Raw genomic sequence first — 21968 nt, forward strand, 5'->3', positions numbered from 1 at the left:
TACCCTGCGTGATGAGGAATTGTCTTAAAGGAAGAGCTGAGAACAACCTCTATGCTGCTCTGCGTCCTTGTTTTCAGAGCACTGAGAGACAGGCGGTGGTGGAGCCAATCCCCCTGGGCAGAGAAGAGATCCTGAACCTGCCCTCTGTGACATGGGGTGCCACCAACACTGGGCTACAGGGCTGAAGAGGAGCTATGGCAAGTAGCAGACACGATTACAGGAATTATGGAGGATTACAGGGGAGAGTTTAACTTTGTGAAGAGGAGCTTAAGGAGGCCACTTCTTTGTGTGATGGGGAGGGTTTTGAGGGGAGTGTAAGTCAGAAGCCAGCTGCACTTCGAGTTGCAGTGGGAGAGCCTCTCTCTGGAGAGCCTACGCTTGCTGAAACCTGACATGGGGCTTCTTCAGATTTCTGTGGTTTGTATGAACTCGCCTGTTTCCAGGAGAGCTGGTAATATCTAATGTGGATGGTTTTGCTGATTGGCTTCTGTACTAAAAAAAAACCAAAAAACTAAAAACAAACCAGACCCATGCAAATTCTCATGTTTACAAGATGATCTCTGTTGCTATGACTTCGGTTCTAGGTATTACTTTAATTCTATATAATAGGGTCAAATAGAAATATGTGGAAATACAGATTTTAGTTTTCACTCTGCAGAAAACTTTAGAGAGTACACCAGGCTCCTTCTTGGCACACGTACAGTCCTATTTTATCCTCTGTTCTAAGATTAACATACATATGAATATACAACTAGTACTTCATTTTCTATGCGATTTGCTGACATGATCCTGAGAGGAATCCAGCTTTGAGATTGCTCTGAGTAGCCTTTTTCCCTAGACAAGTTCTTCCACTGAAAAACAGAATGCTTTTTAAATTCAAAAAGATAGGTTTTGATTAGTATCTAAACAAAGAGTCTTTACCTTCTAGAAAGAGAAAACTGAGGTGACAGGCAGAAATAAAGGGTCTGTGTACATCTTGTTCCCATGTCATTATGTCCTTGTAGGCAGATCCTTGCTTCCAGGTTTGGTTTCAGACAATTACATGTTTTTCTGCCTTGCATCAGATTTTGCACAGTACCTTCTAGCAGCATCTTTTCTGCTCTCAGCTCCTCATGGTGCTTTCTTTAGGGGATGCAGGTCCTGAGCTCTTCACTGGGACTCTCCTTCTATGTAATAAATTCCAGACAGGAGCTTTCTTTTCTAGAACAGATGTAGTTACTTCCAAGAAAAAGAGGACTTCTCTTCTCCTTCCCAAGTGCTAACTTGAACCAGTCACTCCCTTTCTGAAGACACACACTGCCAAAATTAAAAAAAAATGGAAGGCCCAAACCCCCAAAAGGCACATCAGGAACATCACTTCTCTAAGAAGCCGAGTATTTAGATCCACTGGAAGGCACATCTGCATGGCCTGGGACCATCTTAAAGGACCTGCTGGAGAACAACTACCCCTGTGCCACACAACAGCTCTCTGTGTGTGCAGCGAGTCCGGGTTGCCCAGGATATCTTGTCTTCCATAAGGAAAATGTCTGATTTTGCTGCATATCAGAGACTTTAATCTTTCCTCACCAGCAGTAGGAAAACCCTCAGTCCACTGATTCTTCTGAGAGGAAAAGATTTGAATGTGGAAGATGCAATACCAAAAGTACTGTCAGTCTCCCTATAAGAAAAGGGAGACATGACATAAACTAAGTGTATAAACCCAGTGGGTTTAGACTGGAGAAAGTATTTGAGTATGAATGTGGAGATCTGGCTCTTCTTTCTCATCCTATTTGTGCTATATATGATTGAAGTAGTGTAGTGCAGAAAAGAAAAAGGACACTTCTCTGCCCTAACTTGGAAGAAGTATTGTTTTGTCCCACAGGGTAGGAATTAAAATTTCTCACTGAATGCTTATTTTGGCTGTGTGTTTTCTTTCTGCTCCATAATCTCCAGAGAATGAGCTGCCAGCAACCCCTTACTTTTACCACAACATGAGAAAGTTTAGACTACTTTATTCACAGCGCGTCTTTTCCCCTTCCCGAGCAGTTGTGCAGGAAAAGGCGAGATCCACCAGTTTGCTTTGCTGTCTGTGGGCAATGCTGTTGATATAATGACCCAGTCTGAGTGGGGATGTGAGGGCTGAACTCTTTTAGTCTTGTAGCAAAGCTTTCTAAATAGTTAACTCCCATCCTTTGTTTTTTTCTGAAGGTTTCTGGCGGCTACCACTGATTAGTACAAGCAGAGTGCTGCAGAAGGGAAGAAGAGAGATGTACATGTAGGGATGGGTTGGTTGCTGAGTTATTTTCTTATTTTGTAGCCTTTACTTCTTGATTCCAAGCAGTATGTCTGAAAATTGCCAGGGAGGAACAGAATGTGCAGCTGTGAGTTTTAGCTCACATGAAGTAATTAGGAGGGGAAGGGGAGTGAGACCCACAGCAAGTTGTTGGTATAGGTAGGATAGGAACATCTACGGTGGTATTAATGGTGCAGGTTCACAAACAGGTTTTCTCTGTCTTCCCCATCTTGTGTCTCCTCTGTTCTTGTGTCTTAACTTTTCTCACTACCCACATACTCTTTTCTTCTTTTTCCACCTTTTTTTTCCCCCCTTTTGGCTGTTCATTTGCCATTGCCTTTATAACGCAAAGGTTTCACATAGCGCAGTGGAAACAACTGAATGCTGCACGTTTTGGCTCCCAGTTGGTTGCATACATGTTGGCAGTACTGCTGGGATGTCCGTAGATCTTTATGGGCAGGTTTCATATTGGTGTGGTCGTGAATGGAAATGTTTGCTTTGAGCTGAAGAAGGGTGTAGAGACGCAGATCAAAGGAAGGCCTCATGCCATTTATTTTCAGCCATGGACAAACCATGCTGTGAGGGTGCAGTTAGTCCAGTATGTGCCATTGATTTTGTTAAGTTATTGGCTTATACTTTAGATAAGGATTTATTTTTTTAAAAAGTGGGTTGGAAAATATTTTTACAATTAAAAGGCCCAAAAGTGTGAGAGAGTCCCATTTTCCAAGAACCTGCTACTGTAAATATGATGAAAAGATAATTATAAAGGAAAATAGTGAGGACTGTATATCCTGGTATTTCACAGGTGACTTTTATCTAAGTGACTCACTCCTCATCAGAGAAAAAAACATGGCACAGCCTATTCTTTCCACTGTTAGTGTCTTAAAGTATTCCACTTCCAGATCTGAGAATTTCTGATTAAATCTCATAAACTGTAAATTTCCTTGTTATTTTTTCCAGTGGTTCTTTTTTTGGTTATATGCATGTGCTTTGTCATTTTCTTTTTTTAACTGAGAACAATTAAAAGGCTGTGAAGATAAGGAAACATCTTGTGCTGGTACTCATCCTGGGAGTTCATCCTGGGAAATAGTTAATTGTAGATAATCATCTGAGGAACCTAAAGGTGCACAAGTCCATGGGACCTGATGAGATCCATCCTCGGGTCCTGAGGGAACTGGCGGATGAAGTTGCCAAGCAACTGGCTATCGTATTTGAGAAGTCGTGGCGGTCTGGTGAGGTCCCCGATGACCGGAAGAGAGGGAACATAACCCCAATTTTTAAAAAGGGGAACAAGGAGGACCCGGGTAACTACAGTCCGGTTAGCCTCACCTCTGTGCCTGGCAAGGTCATGGAGCAGATTCTCCTGGAAACCATGCTAAGGCACATGGAGAGCAAGGAGGTGGTTGGTGACAGCCAACATGGCTTCACCAAGGGCAGATCGTGCCTGACCAATTTGGTGGCCTTCTATGATGGGGTGACGGCATCGGTGGACAAGGGACGAGCAACTGACATCATCTACCTGGACTTGTGCAAAGCTTTTGACACTGTCCCGCACGACATCCTTCTCTCTAAACTAGAGAGACGTGGGTTTGATGGACGGACCACTCGGTGGATAAGGAGTTGGCTGGATGGCCGCACTCAGAGAGTGGTGGTCAGCGGCTCAATGTCCATGTGGAGACCGGTCACGAGTGGCATCCCTCAGGGGTCTGTGCTGGGCCAGGCCCTGTTCAACATCTTTGTCAGCAACATGGACAGTGGGATAGAGTGCACCCTCAGCAAATTCACCGATGACACCAAGTTGTGTGGTGCCGTTGACACGCTGGAAGGGAGGGATGCCATCCAGAGGGACCTTGACAGGCTGGAGAGGTGGGCCCGTGCCAACCTCATGGAGTTCAACCAGGCCAAGTGCAAGGTCCTGCACCTGGGTCATGGCAATCCCAGGCACAAATACAGGCTGGGCGGGGAATGGATTGAGAGCAGCCCTGAGGAGAAGGACTTGGGAGTGCTGGTGGATGAGAAGCTTAACATGAGCAGGCAATGCGCCCTTGCGGCCCAGAAGGCCAACCGCATCCTGGGCTGCATCAAGAGGAGCGTGGCCAGCAGGTCGAGGGAGGTGATTCTCCCCCTCTACTCTGCCCTGGTGAGACCCCACCTGGAGTACTGTGTCCAGTGCTGGAGCCCCCAACACAAGAAGGACATGGACCAGTTGGAGAAGGTCCAGAGGAGGGCCACAAAGATGATAAAAGGGCTGGAGCACCTCTCCTATGAGGCCAGGCTGAGAGAGTTGGGGCTGTTCAGCCTGGAGAAGAGGAGGCTCCCGGGGAGACCTTATAGGGGTCTTCCAGTACCTTAAGGGGGCCTACAAGAAAGATGGGAAAAGGCTGTTTAGTAGGGCCTGTTGCAATAGGACGAGGGGTAATGGTTTTAAAATAGAGGGGGGTAGATTCAGATGAGATATTAGGAAAACATTTTTTACGATGCGAGTTATAGAACACTGGAACAGGTTGCCCAGAAAGGTGGTGGAGGCCCCATCCCTGGAAACGTTCAAGGCCAGGCTGGATGAGGCTCTGAGCAACCTGATCTAGTCAGGCATGTCCCTGCTCCTTGCTGGGGGGTTGGACTCAATGACCTTTGAAGGTCCCTTCCAACCCTAATCATTTTATGATTCTATGATTCTATAAACAACTAATTTTTTGAAAGATATTGGAAACATTTTCAGAGATCTAGTATAGTATCATGATCTGCTTTTGCTTATGTAAACGCAGCTGTGCTGAAGTCCTGGAACAGCCATGATGCAGTGCGTACTCCGTAACTTAGGTCATTTTGTATATGTCCTGGGATGCCTCTGAACAGTGACTGTCATTCATTTCTACCATTCAAACTCCTCTTTCCAAGGATAATGAATCTGATAAGTCTTAGTCCCTTCCCTATCCTCATATGAAGCTCCTGCACAGAGGCAAACTGAAGCATTCTTAGACTTTTAGAAAGTCTTTTGAAGGGTAAGTTTGGCGGGACATTGTTAGGGCCCTCAAGAAGTGAGAGATGCAAAAAGGGAGGGTTAGGTATAGGGTGACTGTGTCATGACAACCCTCAGCTGCCAGTCAAGGCTAAACAGTCATTCATCTCAGTCAGTGGTACCCTCCCGGCACATTTTTTATGAGGGCTAGCACTGAACTAAGCATGCTGCTCACCTTTACTTGTCGATATGAAATATGGAGCGTTTTGTGCGTTCATATGAAACACTATTACTATATTTTTCAAGGTCACATTGTGAGGTTTGAATCCTGCCCTGCCAGCTTATAGGAAGTTCTTTTTTTACAGTAGTTGATTAAAACATCAGTCCTTAGGTTTTGTGCTCCTCTTCGCCGAAACACTTCTTTTGTTCATCTGAAATGCTTGTACATGAACACATACAGTGTAAGAAACAAACAGGAAGCACTGGTGTGTTCCTAGAGTTATGGTGTTATTGATATTAGTGAGACTTGGTGGGATGAGTCCCACGATTGGAGTGCTGGGATGGAGGGCTACAGGCTGTTCAGGAGGGACGGGCAGGGCAGGTGAGGTGGAGGAGTTGCATTGTGTGTAAAGGAGAGGTTTAACTCTACAGCCCTTACAGTCAGGGATTATGTGTTTGAGAGCTTCTAGGTGATGATTACGGGGGTGAAAAACAAAGCAGATGCTGTAGTCAGTGTCTACTATTGACAGCCCAGCCGGGATGATAGCACTGATGAATTATTCTATGGGCAATCAGGAGAAATCTCTGGATTGGTAGCCTTTGTCCTTATGGGAGATTTCAACTTCCCAGACATCAGCTGGGAATACCATACTGCTGTGACAAGCAAGTCTGAGAAATTCCAGAAGTTTGTTTGAAACAACTTCTTGTGACAAGTGCTTAGTGAGACGCTGAGGAAAGGTGCCCTCCTATACTTGTTATTTGTGAATAGAGAGGGACTCTTGGGAGATGTGGTGGTCGGTGGCTGTCTTAGCCACAGTGATCATGAAATGGTTGCATTTAAAATTGTCGGTGTAATGAGAAAAAAAAGGGACAGCAGAGTTACTACCCTGGACTTCAGGAGAGCAAACTTTAAGCTACTCAGGGAACTATTTAGCAGAGCACCCAGGGAATCTGCTTCTGAGGGCTTAGGGGCCCATGCGACTCGTCAGTCTTTAAGAACCACCTTTTAGAAGCACAGGAGCAGGCAATTCCACTGTGTTGTAAGTCAAGCAAACAGGACAGAAGACCAGCTTGGCTGAACAGGGAACCTCTCAAGAGGAAAAGAAATTGTATGATCTCTGAAGGAAGGTCAGGCTTTGCAGGAAGATGACAGAGCTATGGTTAGCATATGCAGGGAGCAGACATGTAAGTCCAAAACTGAACTAGAGTTGAAACTGGCCAGTGTTGTGTCAGACAACAAGAAGGGCTTTTTAAAGTACATTAATAGAAACAAGAGGTCTAAGGAAAACATTGGACTAATACTTGTTGAAGATGGTCATCTAACTAATAGGGATGAAAAAACGTGTAGGTTATCAATGTTTTTTTTACCTTGAGTTGCCGGGTCAGAGGACCACAAGTGTGGGAACATGACTTTCCATTTGTGGACACTGAAATTGTAAGGGACCGTTTGCATCAGCTGCATGTTCATAAGTCCTTGGGACCTGATGGAATTAATTCCAGAGTGCTGAAGGAGGCAGCAGATGCTATGGCGCAGGACCCCCCTCTATCATCTGTTAAAGAGTCTGGGGAGGTCCCTGCTGACTGGAAGCTAGCCAGTATTATTCCAATTTACAAAAAGGGCATGAAGGAAGACCTAGGAAACTACAGATCTGTTAGTCTAACCTTAGTACCTAGAAAAATTATGGAGAAGACCATACTGTGTAGTATTGATAGACATTTAAAGAATAATGCAGTCATCGGTTGCAGTCAACATGGGTTCACATGGGTTCCTGTTTAACTGATTTGATATCCTTCTATGATAAGGTCACCCGCCTAGTGGGTGAAGGGAAGGCAATGGAAGTAGCTTTTATGGATTTTAGTAAGGTTTTTTGATACTTCCCCCCCATAGAATCTTTCTGGACAAGCTGTCCAACTGTGGGTTGAGCAAGTACATGGTGCACTGGGTGAAGATCTGGCTGAACAGCAGAGCTCAAAGGGTTGTGGTGAATGGGGCTAACATCTGGCTGGTGGCTGGTCACCAGTGGTGTTCCTCAAGGCTTAATTCTAGGGCCAGTTCTGTTTAATATATTTATCAATGATCTAGATGCAGGAGTTAAAGGCACAATTAGTAAATTTGCTGATGATATTGAACGGGGAGGTGCTGTTGACTCTCCTGAGGGTTAAGAGGCCTTGCAGAGGGATCTAGATAGATTGGAGCATTGGGCAATGAGTAATGGGATGAAATTTAAAAGGTCCAAATGCCAGATTCTACACTTAGGGCCAAGTAACACCTGGCACAAGTATAAATTGGGAGAGGAGCGGCCAGAGAGCAGCCTGCAGAAAAGGATCTGGGGGTGCTGGTTGACAGCAGGCTCAATAGCGGTCAGCAGTGCGTCCTGGTGGCTGTGGTGAGTCACACACAGTTTGAGTCACCACACAGTTTTTGCTCTCACCCTGCCCCACAGGGCATTTGCCACCATCCATGAGTCAGTGTAGAGATATAGCACAGGCCATTTTCCCCTTTCAGCAATATCTGCGGTTTGCCAAGAAGACAAACCACATCCTGGGGTGCATCAAACACAGCATAACCAGCTGGTCAAGAGAGATGATTATCCTGCAGCATTCAGTGTTGGTGTGGCCTCACCTTGAGTACTGTGTGCACTTCTGGACCCCACAATTTGAGAAGGATGTGAAATCCTTGAATGTGTCCAGAGGAGGGCAACAAAGCTGGTGAAAGGGCTGCAAGGCATGTCTTGTGAGGAGCAGCTAACGACTTTGGGCTTGTCTATTTTGTAGAAAAGGAGGCTGGGGGGCAACCTCAGTGCTCTGTACAGCTTCCTGAGGAGGGGAAGTGGAGAGGAAGGTGCTGATCTCTTCTCCCTGGGATCCAGTGACAACAACACGTGAGAATGGTTCAAAGCTGCGCTAGGGAAAGTTTAGACTGGACATTAGGAAGCATTTGTTTACAGAGAGGGTGGTCAGACACTGGAAAAGGCTTCCTACGGAGGTGGTCGATGCCTCAAGCCTATCAGTGTTTAAGAGGCATTTAGACAATGTCCTTAATAACGTGCTGCCTGAAGTGGCCAGGCAGTTGGACTAGATGGTCATCGGAGGCCTCTTCAAACAGAACTGTTCTGTTCTATTTGATTCTTTTATGCCCAGGAAGTTATTCCACATCCATATTCCCAGAAGAGGTCAGCATCTAATTTGGGCAGCGGCATTCAATTCTCCTCCAGTAAATATGACAGCCTTCATAAATATCAGGCTGATATTATTAAACTGGTATTCCAGGAAATTCTGGAGAAAGTCTGCATTTAAGTAGGTCCCAAGGAGGAAACAGATCCATGAATCCCAGTGTTTTGCCAAAGTTAGCTACAGGGCTGTATCTGTCTCTAAAACTGGTAACTGTTTTCCTGTTGCTGTGCGTTGTCAGTGAATGTTTATTTATTTAGACAAAATGTACATTTGTTTCTTTTTACATAGCTGGCAAAACAGCAGCCTACAGTTTCCAGAAATAGTAATTAGTAAAAAGGGGGATTGGTCCATGTTGGAGTACCTCATACCCTCTGTAGGATCTGCCTGAGAGTGAGTAAAGCAGAATACTGACTGCAGAGAGATCTGCCAGTGAGAATGTAAAGCCTGGTATCTTTGGCTTGCAGCAGGCTAGCAAGAGAATGCCAGAGTCCCCAGCCTGACTCCAGATTTGTTATCGTGCAAAATTACTTGCATGGAGTTTGTTTACTGTATTACTGATTTACTGTTGAAACTGAAAGTCGGGAAATTAATCTAATGCTTGGGAGGGAAAAAAGAAAAAAAAACGTTAACTCATTTTAAGTTACAGGATTCATATATGGTCTTGGCTTCTGTTTAAAATAAACCTAAATTTGAACATCCACTTAAATTACAGGCCCCAAGCAGCACACTTACAGCCATTACACAATCTTTAGGCAAACAGTGGAAATTTTTAAGAATCTTGCATGGAAAAAATTGCGTATGTGGAGCAATTTCTGTACTTAAATATGAAGATCTAAGACTTATTTATTCATCCTTGCTTCAACTCAGCTGCCCAGGAGAAGAATTTTCTTGCCTGTTAGCTAGAAATATGTTCACCTGAGACATTTATGGTATTAAAATATCATTTGTGTGGTGCTCAGGTGAGATTGGTGGTATGTTCAGTCTTAAAGGGCCACACAGAATGTCTTTTTTGTATGGGAGTGCCTCCTTTGGCTGCCTCCTGTGAAACCCACTGCATTGACATGGTGAGAGGCCATCCAGTCCTATAGAGGTCATGTCCCTAGTAAAGACGACCAACAGAGTGTGCGAGAAGTGAGCTGCAATGCTCTTCCTGAAGACAGAAAAGCCTCACTAAAACTCAATCAAACTTATCTATCAACACTTTCTGAACTGTCCTGCAGCCTTTATGTCCCTTTCTTTGCATTGTTAAAGTTCAGGAAAAATTGTTAATTCCTATTTCCCTTAATGTATTGAGCAAAACCCCTCCTAGTTCTCCGCAGCTCCTAGTTTGCCAGCTGGCTTCGCTTTAAGGCCAAAAATAATGCATTGTGTGAGGGGTGTTTCCTGGCCGGCCTAATCTGAAGTTGAGTGAAATCAGCAAGGAAATCCCCTCTTCTATTCCCTATTTAAAGCAGTGAATGTTTTAAAGGCAAAACCCCCTTGTATTTTTGAAAGTGTGTAAGTAATTAGATTACCTAGGAAGCAGGGACTTCCTGAAAGCTGTGCTCAAAGTGTCCAAGCCCAGGTGCTAGGTAGCAAGCAACTGCATTCACGTTTGGCTGTGACGTATTTAGTTTCATGGACTTGCTTGGACTGGAATTTGTCTGGTGGTGCCACAAAATTCTCAGTGCAGCCCAAAATACAGTTTTGGGAGGTGAAGGGGAAGCCCGCTGCCCTCAGGGTGCTGTCGCAAAGCAGTTCACCGAGGGCAAAGGGAAGGACGGTGTCTGTCCTAAATGGATGAACCATGATTTCAATTATTGGTAAGACTAATGGGAATGGGCAACAGGGATCCCACTGATGAATGGGCAGGTAGGTAATGCACAGGAAAAGGGTATGTGAGTTCCTCTTGTGTGCTGAATCTTTTAAGCTAATTACATGAAGAATGGAAAAGACTGGGGCATGGCCAGCCCTGTCTGCCCTTGAAATTAAAAAGCGGAAAGGAGATCCTAAAAGAGGCAACTTACCCAGATAACAGGATGAACAATAGGAAAAACAGCATTATAGTCTTATGTAATGGAAGTTACAAAATGACAGAATTAAAAGCTTATATATGTAATCTTAATTTGGACTTCCAGGGTGTGTGAATGAGCATAGTCTCAACCTACATTTTCCCCATGGGACTCTCCCTCATTCAGTGACTAGAACAGACAGCACTCATCTATTTCAGTTTTTCAAGATGTGGTTTTCAGCAATTCTTCGCTGCTCTGAGCACTTCAGAGGCCCATAGCTTCCTGTCCCTTCCTCCTCCTCCCTTCTGGGGAAGAGGGCATGGGTGTGCAGAGCCCTCAGGAGCTGCAAGGGTGCTTGAGGGTAGAGAGCATTGTGCCTTGGCGGAGGGTTGGAGGCTGCGGGCTCAGGAAATGAGCAACATGCAATCAGGTTGAAAGGGCTTCCTCCCTTTGTCTTCTCTTTCTTTAAGGAATGTGAGGCATCATGGAGTAAGACAACGATTTTACGATGATGCAAACTTAAAAATGGCAGATTTATTTGCCTACCATAAAAGCCCTATTCACCCTGTCCTTTCAAGGCTTCATTTCTTTCTTGACCAAAGCAACCACTTCTAAAACAGTGACTGATAAGGTAACAGGTTAGCTGATCTACAGTGATATACAAGAAAGCTGCACATGAGTTAAAACAGCATTTTCAAATGAAATAATAAAGCACCTATTCAGATAAAGAGGAAATAAAATATTAGTCTTACATAAATTATTGTCTAATTCTTTGTTAAATTGAAACAACCTATCTGAAAAAATGGTATTTTTCATCACGAAATATTTTTTTCTGAATGCTTCTGTCAACTTTTTAGGAGAACTTACGTGAAGACAAACTCTGGAAAGCTTTTCCATGGAAAAGTCAAGGGATCATTTATGACAACTGCATTAAACATTATAGGTGTGTACCGCTGACCTGAGCATCATTGTAAACATCCTTCTCCACTGGGGTATCCCCGAGGGCACAATTTTCTGGACAGAGATGCCAAATACCTTTTGTTTTTCATTAGACAAAAATGCTGTTTTCATACACCTGAAACTCCTGGAGATTTTTCAAACTTTTTTTTTCCCCTCCCCAGATTGGTTAGACCCAGTTTGTCATTTTGACAGCCTAAACCCCAGTATTTATTTCCAGGGGGTGGCGAGCGGCTGTGCCCTGGCTGTGTTCAGCTCGGTCCCTGCCTGCCTTGCCGGGGCCAGTTGCCCTTCTGCACCTTTCTTGTCTTTCTGTAGCTGTTGACAGAGACCGAGCCTGTGGTGTAGACATAGCAAAGCAATTACAAGGTGACGCAGACACGTACGTGTCTGTGAAAATTATAGAGTATCACTCTGTGTGCACCACAGCCTGAGTACGGTCTTTCATCTGCTACACATAACCTTCCTGCTGGGAGCAAAATTACATTTGCAATAAGCTCAGGAAAAACAAATATGAGGTGGTAGGAGAAAATTTTTTTTTTTAAAGGAATTACATTAAAAACTCTATTTAGCATCTGAAAAGCTGTGCTGTGCCTGCTCATTATTCCAAAAACCTTTGCAAGCTCTGACTGTCTGGGAAGAAACTAATGTTGTTTATTTTCCTTTATTGTAGTCTTCCCGCTCTGGTGAGGGTCACAGTACAGTCACTATTTGTAAGAGGAAAACCTGTACTTCATCATTCAGATCTGTTTTCCTTGGAAGACCTACCAGGGGGCCATTGCTTCCATCACCTGTGGTCTGCTCTGCTCTGACATTGCCCGCTGTGTGTTGTCAATGTAGGCAGCTTCGCTTGTTTCTGTGGGTTTCGTGATCCCTGAGTGAGTTTGGAGGAAATCAAAGCTTGCACCAGAGCTGTGTGCCAGATCAGATAACCTAACAAGAGTTCTTGAGTCCTCCTGTGAGCTTTTCCTGTTGCTAGCCTCATGGGCACTGCCTGAGGTGGCCACATAAAACACCACTGCTTTTGCCTTCTAATAGCCAGCAGGCCTCAGCTAGCACAGCCCAAATCTTGCATGTGTGGATGGGGGGACGAGTATTTTCAACTTGGCTGATTGCAAAAGTCATCTCTACATGAAGTTTTCTGGTTGTCTGCCACACTTTTTCTTCGAGGATGCAGACATCTCAGTTGCCCTCACCAATGACTTAAGCTCTGTAAGAAAGATAAATACTCAAAGGTCACAGTATTCTCACAGTATGTGTAATTTGCTCCATGGCATCAAATGGTTCCTACAATGGAAGTGTTCCTGTAGTAGTGGTGTTGAAGCAACTATGGGAATACCAGTAGGAATTTACGTTCTGTGTACTTCAAAACTGGGAGCTGTCCCAAAACACTACCTGTGATAATACACGGTTTTAAAACCAAATTTATCTGCATTTAGGTAACAGACTAATCTACTAGAGAGTGTATCTAGTGCTGCAGAATGTCAAAGCAAAGCAAGAATGATTAAAACTTAGTCTAATCCCTTGCAACTAATAATCAAAGGTTATGCATGCTGATGATATAGCCCTTATTCTGGAAAAACAGTAGCTAGCAAAAGGATATTTATTTATGGACAAAGAACCGTGAGAATGCTAGGGAGATTAATTTTAGAAGTCTTGTTAAAATTTTCAAGATTGAATGACTACTCACCCTCCTCCATATTTGGGCAAAGTACAGTTCTGTGGGGCCCTGTAGTAGGAGTTATGTTTGTTTTCTGTCCTTTGGAAGATAAGTGGTAGTTAAGCACAATAACTGTATTTTCTGGTTATGGAAAGCTGTACTTTGTGTGGCTTGCTGGGACTGTCTGGGGCAAGGCACTTTACAAGGATGAGAATAGTAAATGCGGGGAGGAAATTTTCACGCTGCAGTCCTTCTCAGCTCTACTGCTGATCGCAAATGCAGGCTGTCAGCCACAGGCTTGGCTGCTCTTCGTGTGCTTGCGCTGATCTGCTGGGTGGACATTGAGTAAATTCCCTTTCTTTCTCCCCACCTCCCGCTTCAATTTCTGTAATTCATGAAAGAGGAATTATGCTAAGTGGCTGACCTGGTGTTCTTCTGGCTTCATGGACATCGCTTTCTGATGGTTCTTCCAGGAGCCCTGTCTTTGGCTAAGGAAGAAGGGGAAAAGCAGTAGTTCAGGATTTAGCCTTTGGTTTTCCTTTACTCTTTTTCAGTGATGCTTGATGAGTGTTTCTAACAGTTATCTTTCAATGATCTTAATAGAGCTGCTCTAACAATAAATCACAGCAGGGAATTTAGGATCCCTGCCCCCACATATCATAAATGAGTTGTCCTCTTCCATGATGGAAAGAGGTTAACTGTAGCTGCAACAGCTTGCGTGGTATGTCTGCTCTCCTCAAACGCTGTCTGCTTAGAGAAATGTGAAACTATAAAAATACTCTTTTCTTTTATTATTAGTTTTCTTCCTTCTGGTTCATCTACCAAGAGCACTGAGAGGGTGTTTATCCCAGAACATGGTGGGGACAACCTGCAATGAAATTGTTTTTCTGTGCGACAGAGGAGAAAGCTGAGATTCAATCTCACCACCACTAACCTTTGTACTTGCTTTATCTGATATGAAAACTGTAGTGTCAGATTGTGTTAGTTTTGTTTTGCAGGTTGGGGGCTACGGTGGCAGCTTCTGCAAGAAGCTGCCAGAAGTTTAGAACTTGTTTCCCCTTTGCCCAGTGGACTCGGCGGGGTCTAGGGTGGACCCACCACTGGCCAGAGCCAAGCCAATTGGTGACGGAATGTTCCCTGATAACGTCTCTGCCACCATGTATTTAAGAAGTGAAGAAAAAAAAAAAAAGAAGGGAAGAAGATCTGAAGAAGCTGAAGCGGGGCCAGAGAGGGGGAGGCACGAGCCTTGTGGGCCTTGCAGGCTTCATCCTCTGGCCTCTCACCAGGCAGCTGTCTGGGCCCGACTCGCCCAGCCCGACCGCAAGAAGTGAAGAGAGGAGATGAGATGTGAAGAGAACCTGAGAGGCATCTGCCAGCCTGTTGTGAAGAATTTCTTGTGAGAGTCACGGCTGCAGATGCCAAGGTCAGTGAAGAAGGAGGGGGAGGAGTAATGCTGCTCCTGGCCCAGATTCCCCTGCAGCCCGTGGTGCAGCCCATGGTGGAGCGGGTTGTCCCCCTGCAGCCCATGGAGGCCCATGGAAGAGCAGAGATCCACCTGCAGCCCATGGAGGAGACCACGCTGGGGCAGGCGGATGTCCAAAGGAAGCTGTGGCCAGTGGAGGGCCTGCTGGGGCAGCCATTCTGTGGGGACTGCACCCTGTGGAAAAGGACCCCACGCTGGAGCAGTTTCATGAAGGACTGCAGCCCATGGGAGGGACCCCACACTGGAGCGGGGGAGGAATGTGAGGAGTTCTTCCCTTGAGGAGGAAGGAGCGGAGTAAAGCCAAGTGTGATGAACTGACCACACCCCCATTCCCTATCCCCCTCCCTGTGCCTCTCAAGGAGGGGGAAGGAGATAGAGATAATTGAAATGAAGTTAAGCCTGGGAAGAGGGAGGGGTGGGGGGAGGTTATCTTGTTCCCTGTCTCATTCTCCTGCTACTTTTAGAAATAAATGAATAGTTTTCCCCAAGTCGAGTCTGTTTTGCCCGTAACAGTAACTTTAAGGATTTCTCCCTGTCCTTATCTCAAACCTCGAGCCTTTTTTGTTGTATTATCTCTCCCTACTCCCTCAAAGTGTGGGGGGAGTGAGTGAGACTGCGTAGCTTGGACCCGAGCAGGGCTTAACTACGACACAGACCTACCCTACTTTTCCTTGTTTACCTAAAAATCTGTGTTCTCTCTCGAGATGTTATGGGGATCAAAGGAAACCTATGGGCTGGTCTGAAGTTTTTTACTCATATAAATATTTGACTTCCCCTTTCCTGCCACCTTCCCATTAGGGGGGAAGAAGGCAACGCTGCTTTCCTGCATTGAGGAAGAGTGTGCTCCAGCTCCCGCACTGGGACCTTCCTTGCATTGTCTGTCATGCTTACCACTCTGATCTCCTGGGAACAACCCAGTAGCTTCAGTTGCTTCCACTCCTTTGTGTCTGAGGGGCTGAGAGAGGTACTTTCTGCCATGGTTCATGGTAGCTTTGCTTCCTGCACAGTTTTTATCCCTTGTTGTAGCAGGATGTCCACAAATTAAAGCGGATTGAGGATCTTTGGTCCTGGATCTAGGATCAAACCAGACCCAGCATACACATAATGTGAGTAGATCTCCTTCTTAGACCTGCCTTAATTGATCCAGGCAGATGTACTTTACCACAGTTGGAAAGGAGGCTTGCGGATTATGTGAATAAGTGTATGACAGCAGACCAAAGGAAGTCATGTGCTCCTTGACAAAGCTTATGGTGAAGTCCCCACTCTGTGTACAGGAAGGCTCTCTTCACAGCCAAGGAATGAATCAGCCTTTTTTATGGTGTGAATCACCCGATGTCCACTTAACTATAATGCACAAAAGTTGTGAGATACAATTCATTTTTCTCCCATGAGTCTTAAGGAAGCCTGGTGGTGGTTGGCTGAGATAGAACATTCCACTGTAGCTGCCTGCAGTGAGTGGGATGAATCCCACACCAGAGTCAGGGTCCAGGGGGAAGATGCCAGGGTCAGTTTTGGGATGCTTGATTGTATCCCGTGTGACAAATAAGGTTTTATTTTACATTTTGATTAGCTACTTTCTGAAGGATAAAGAAACTGAGGAAAGATGAGCAAGTTTTGAAACATTGTGTTTGTCAGAAACAGCACTGCATGGGAGTAGAAAATGTAGAGAAATTTGATTCAGAAGAATCATATTCTGTTAAGAAAATAGAAAGAAAGTAAATTATTTTAGTAGTTAATTTGGGGTAGGAAAGTAGAAGCAAGATCTGCAGATGAGGCAGCCTTTTAGCAGGTTGGGGATGGAGGTTGGGAACTGTGGCAATCAGAGAGTCACCAGAATGAAAGAGGTTCAGCTCCCTGCCTTGGCTTTGTGTGGCCAGGCACAGCAAGGGCTCAAGGGAGGAATGGGACAGGAGTCAACTTCCATCCTTATAGGGGATTCCTCTGAGTCAAGAAAGCCAGGAATGGGCAGAGATATTGTTAAGAATTGAGTCTTGTTCTGTTTCTGCTTGGAGTAGGAGTTTTTGGATTGCAGAGTCTTTCACTGGCATCAGAGTAATTAAAAAGCATAGACTTAGACAAAAATCTTGAAACTGCATAAATATTGTAAAACATGTTTGGTGTTTTCTGGTTAAGCAAATGAGAGTTGTCTTGGCCAAAAATGCAAATAAAAGTTATACTCCAGCTGGTAGTGCTAAAAACTGCTCAGAGTAAACCTGTTTAGCCCTGAAATTACAACAGTTCTGTGGGATTTTCTCCCTGGACATATAACACTTCAGAAGAAGGAGCGAAAGGGTGAGCAAGTAAAAATATAATTTAAGGTGTAAGGGTTTTGTTTTGTTCTTAATCAATGAAAACCGTTTTTTGGCTGACGGCATGCCATCCTGTCTTCCAAAGAACTGCAGAAAAGCACCTACTCTTCCCTAAAACTAGCAGGCTGTGTTTGCACACTGCCAGCGCGCCACAGTTCAGTGGCATCTCAGAACAGGTGGCATGGCTTCTTTCGGCACTGTAAGAAGGCAAAGCAAAACCAAGGAACCTTCAAAAAGGAAGAAAAAAGGGGAAATTAATTCGAGGTTTGTTGGGTGTGGAGGCGTTGTGCCTGTGCTCTGATGCGCTCATTGAATTTAGGAGGGCCGGTCTGCAGGCTCGGCTGGCAACTGGGGGCTGGTGGGGGCAGGACATGGGAGGTCCTGCTGGCAGGGGAGGAATTCGCGGCTCGTGCTCAATCCCTGCCGTTTCCTGCCATCTAGTGGTCTACCAAAACAGTAGTGTCCTGCCCAGCATCTTACAGTGCCAAAAACACCATCAGGAGAGAGAAAGGATGCTGCAAGCTCAGCGGAGAGAGCAGCGAGCGGCTCCCATCCGCTCCCCTCTGCCATTTCTTCTCTTCAGAAGACGACCAGGTGGCAGAAAGTTTGGTCGCTCATCTTCTGATCTCATCTAGGCTGGAAAGGGCGTCAAAGTTTTCCCTTTGGTGGTTGTTGAATAACTAAGCTGGGGATTTGCCAGCACTGGAGGATGGTGGTATCGGTAGTATCACAGCACAATTTTTTTTGGTCCTTGATGTTACTGGGCTGGGTGGAGCAGCATCCTCCAGGTTTAAACGCCTTGATGTGGTCAGCCTGGCCACCAATGTGCTTCCAGCATTGCTTTCAGCCATTCCCTCATAGCAATGGAGAGGTTAAATACTGGCAAACACTGCGAAAAAATTCTCTAGTGTAGACAAAACCTGCTGTGGCCTTCCTTGATATTTGATGTATATTCCCTCAGTAGCATCTACTCTTTTTTTTTTTTTTTTTTTGTGAGACTTTACCCTCACATAACTATTTGGGAAGAACTATTATGTTAGGATGGTGGTGAACTCAGATGCCGATGTCCATTATAAGAGGAAACGTGACTTGCAAATGCGGGTGAGTGGGTTGGTCTGACACTTCAGACACTCTTATTTACCCATTCGCAGGAACTAGAAAAGTTTTTCTCTGTGTATGCTTCTGGTATGTTGAAAGGATTTCAAGTGTATTATTTTTTCCCTGGAAGGATTTTGAGTTGCAGTCAACTTTTTATGCAGGTAGTGGCCCTACACTTGTGACTCACTGGATGCTTTGTATACAGAAAGTAATCCTGGCCAGATGTAACCTTCAGGGTATTGTTTTTGCAAGCAGGTTCAGATTAGCAGAAGTTTCAGTAAAAACAGCTCCCGGAGGAAGTGCAGTGCTTTGACACATTCGTCCAAAATTTCCATGCATGTAGAAAGTGAAAGACAATAGTGTGCTTTACAACTCTGGTACTTTCCACCTCACGCTTCATGGTCATGAGATAACACAAAAACAGGAGATATTGCTTTGTCTTTTTTTATTTATATACTTTCCCACCCCCTGCCCCAGCGAAATCAGAGGGTATCTCATAGCAGTGGAGTGAGATGGCAGGTGATTTCCCTGCGGGAAACATCAGGGCCAGGGGCTCCCTGGAGCCACAGGGCAGGGTCTGCCAGCCAGGACCTGTCCCACCACCCACCCAGGAGCTGGGCAGCCAGAGGACATCATGGGCAGCCCCAGCCCTGGGCATTGGGCACCTCCCTGGGGTCAAGTATGGGACATCAGCCTGCAAGTAGAGGCAGCTACTTAGCTGTGCAAGCCACAGTTGATTAACCCACCCTCCAGGACACAGAGAGGATGTGTGTGATAACGGACAGAATGAGGGCTTCTTGGCTGTGATCCCAGCAGCAGGTCATCTTGATGGGTTAGATGCCTTGCTCCTTACAGTTTTTTTTTGAAGAGGGGTACCTTTTCTGCTGACAGTGGTTATTTTGCACCAAGGGGACAAGAGCCACCTCCCTCTTACCTACCAAGTGGCTATGGTGGCTGTGGCTGCTGCAGTGTCCAGCTGGCCATTGCAGCCTTCCCAGCATGTATGACCCTCTCCTAACTACACTTCTGTGGTGAGGGTGCTCACCCCATATATCTATGAGCATGTTTGGCAGATAGATTTACAGGTATTAGCTAAGTTTTCAACTGATCTAAGCTAACTTCTCTTTCTGGTCTGTCTTCAGGCCCCATCCCATATAAGTGAGATGCCAAAGCACGTGACTCGATCACCTTTGGGCGGGATGGAGTTTGCAAGGAATTCTTGTGGTCCCCAACCACAGAGCAGCTAGCTGAGCTGTTTGCGTGCAAACTCACCACCAAAAGAGCTCAGTTATATATTTGGCCTAATCAGTATGCACTTCTCTGGTTTCTAAGGTAAAAGGATATTATGTCATCTCTGCAGGGGAAGTAAGGAGTAAGTTATATTCCTAGCTCCTCTTTCCACAGGCTTTACAATAGGTGTTGGCAGGTGTGCCCAGGCTCAAGATTCTCACAACTCCTCACAAAATACATACATGTAATTTGAAAATTCATTTTTACCTGCATAAAGAGTTTTCACAATCTGTGCTTTCCTTGACATTATGGCCTTAAGATTGTTATTATAATATTAAGGCGAAAGCTTACTACGTAGTATCTGTCTGTTTTCTGGAACAGGAATAGTGTTTCCAGATCTACAAATTCACTATCTTTTATCGAGCACAGGGCACTGCTTGATTTTCTTTTCCTCTGTAAAGCAACTAAGGAATTATTTGAGAACTGTATTTGCTGATTCAGAGAAATAGGATCTTAGAAGGTAGTGAGTCCGATTTTTTAGGCATTGTGCTTCAAGAAAGTTGTCAACCAATTAGAGCAGAGACAACAACAGCAAGGCTGTTAGTCTGAGGAAGGGCTGAAAGACTTGGGGTCATTTAGTCTATTGTGAGATGTGATGTCTTCAAATACATAAAAGCAAATCTGTAAAGAGGATAAGAGTAAATGTTCTCCACGTCTACTTCAAATAGAATACAAAGTAATAGCTTTAAGTTCTTCTAAACATTAGGCAAAGTCTATATTGGTAGTGATTATAACATACTGGAATGGATGGTCTTGAGTGACAAAGACTGTCACTAAAGGTTTTTAGAAATAAGTTAGAGAAAGGCCTGTTTGGCATGGCTTTGGTATTGTGATCTTCTCCTGGATCATGTGGTCCTTCCCAGCCTTCTTTTTCCTGCCTTTTACTCTGCATTCGTAATGTCTTTCATTCATTGTACAGATAGGAAAGGTGGAGTGCTGAAAAGCACCCAGCCCTGAACAACCAAGTGTACCTTGAAAGTGGACCCTAGCTTTACAAAGAGCAGATGCATCATATTTAGCCGAAAATGTGTGCATGTGGCTTTCAGGAAGGCAATTCCATTTTATTATTGGAACTGCTAGCCAGAAATGGTTTGATTTCCAAGCAGTTAGCACTCGCGCTTCCTAAACATGAAATCGGTACATTTTTGTACCGATGTTGTACATGTTGACAAACGTATTACAAAGGCTATTTCAGAGATGACTTATATTTCTGTTCTGGTTTTGTTTAGTAAGAGGGGGCCTAAGGTGGTAGCTTCTGTAGGAAACTGCTAGAAGTCGCTCCTCTTTGTTCAGTGGACTCGGCTGGGCCTAGGGCAGACCCGCTGCTGGCCAAGGCCGAGCCAATTGGTAGCAGAATGTCCCGTGATAACGCCTCTGCGATAACATATTTAAGTAGGGGAAAACAGAAAAAAAAATGAGAGATGTGAAGCAGCTGAGCGGGGGCCAGAGAGGGGGAGGCACAAGCCTCATGGGCCTTGCAGGCCTCACCCTCTGGCCTCCCGCCGGGCAGCCGACTGGGCCCAACTCGGCCAGGCCTGGCTGCAAGAAGTGGAGAGGAGATGAGAAGTGAACAAGATGTAAAAGGGATCCTGAGAGGTGTCTGCCAGCCTGTTGTAAGGAACGGCTGCAGATGCCAAGGTCAGTGAAGAAGGAGGGGGAGGAGTAATGCGGCTCCTGGCCAAGATTCCCCTGCAGCCTGTGGTGATGACCATGGTGGAGCAGGTTGTCCCCCTGCAGCCCATGGAGGTCCACGGAGGGGCAGAGATTCACCAGCAGCGCATGGAGGACCCCACGCCGGGGCAGGCGGATGCCTGAAGAAGGCTGTGGCCCATGGAGGGCCCGCTGGGACAGCTGTTCTGGAGGGACTGGACCCCGTGGAAGAGATGACCCACGCCGGAGCAGTTCCACGAAGGACTGTGGCCCGTGGGAGGGACCCCACGATGGAGCAGGGGAGGAATGTGAGGAGTTCTTTCCCCAGCGATGAAGCAGCGGCATAAAACAATGTGTGATGAACAGACCGCAACCCCCATTTCCTCTTCCCCCCTGTGCCGCTCAGGGGGTGGGGGGAAGGCAGTAGAAATAATGTTAAGCCCAGGAAGAGGGAGGGGTGGAGGGAGGTTATCTTGTTCCCTGTCTCATTCTCCTGCTAGTTTTAGAAATAAACGAATAGTTTTCCCCAAGTTGAGTCTGTTTTGCCCGTAACAGTAACTTCAAGGATTTCTCCCTGTCCTTATCTCAAATCTCAAGCTGCTTTTCTTATATCATCTCCCCCTATTCTCTCGGAGGGTGGGGGAATGAGAGAGAGACTGCATAGTCTGGTCCCAATTGGGGCTGAACTATGACAATTTCTTCTCTTTTTCACTAGAGAAAAAAGTTTCCAAGGCCTTCTGTGCTGGTGACAGATGCTACAGTGCTATTTCTGATACCAGTTGTCCTCTTGCCAACAGACAGGTGCTGCAAACCTTCAGAAAATGAGAAAATGAAGCCTTGCACATCCACCTGACCCAGTTAAAACCTCTCTCTGAACATTTGTGAGCTTGCACATCTCAGTGGAAATCT

The 21968-nt window shown here is 45.4% G+C and overlaps 2 protein-coding genes across 14 annotated transcripts in view; one reads left to right on the forward strand and one right to left on the reverse strand.

Annotated features, from left to right (window-relative positions):
- Nucleotides 1-21968, forward strand: part of LOC104478956 (OX-2 membrane glycoprotein) — a 44477-nt gene that overhangs the window by 21836 nt on the left and 673 nt on the right. The window contains exon 6 of one of the 2 annotated variants that reach the window (XM_086762915.1): nt 14228-15099. The exons of the other annotated variant lie outside the window; for it this stretch is intronic. The gene's annotated coding sequence lies outside the window, so the exon portion shown is untranslated. Of the gene's footprint in view, nt 1-14227; nt 15100-21968 lie in introns of those variants that run through there. 2 annotated transcript variants of the gene reach the window in all.
- CGGBP1 (CGG triplet repeat binding protein 1) overlaps nt 1-21968 on the reverse strand; it is a 71206-nt gene that overhangs the window by 18365 nt on the left and 30873 nt on the right. For 2 of the 12 annotated variants that reach the window (XR_015260642.1, XR_015260615.1), the window contains exons 4-5: nt 15604-15785; nt 11127-13717 (exon numbers count right to left, since the gene is read on the reverse strand). The exons of 4 other annotated variants lie outside the window; for them this stretch is intronic. The gene's annotated coding sequence lies outside the window, so the exon portion shown is untranslated. Of the gene's footprint in view, nt 1-11126; nt 13718-15603; nt 15786-21968 lie in introns of those variants that run through there. 6 more of the 12 variants (XR_015260643.1, XR_015260623.1, XR_015260629.1 and 3 more) reach the window with 5 other exon arrangements.

The sequence above is a fragment of the Chlamydotis macqueenii genome, chromosome 1 (assembly GCF_036417535.1).
Source record: "Chlamydotis macqueenii isolate bChlMac1 chromosome 1, bChlMac1.mat, whole genome shotgun sequence".
NCBI lineage: Eukaryota > Metazoa > Chordata > Aves > Otidiformes > Otididae > Chlamydotis > Chlamydotis macqueenii.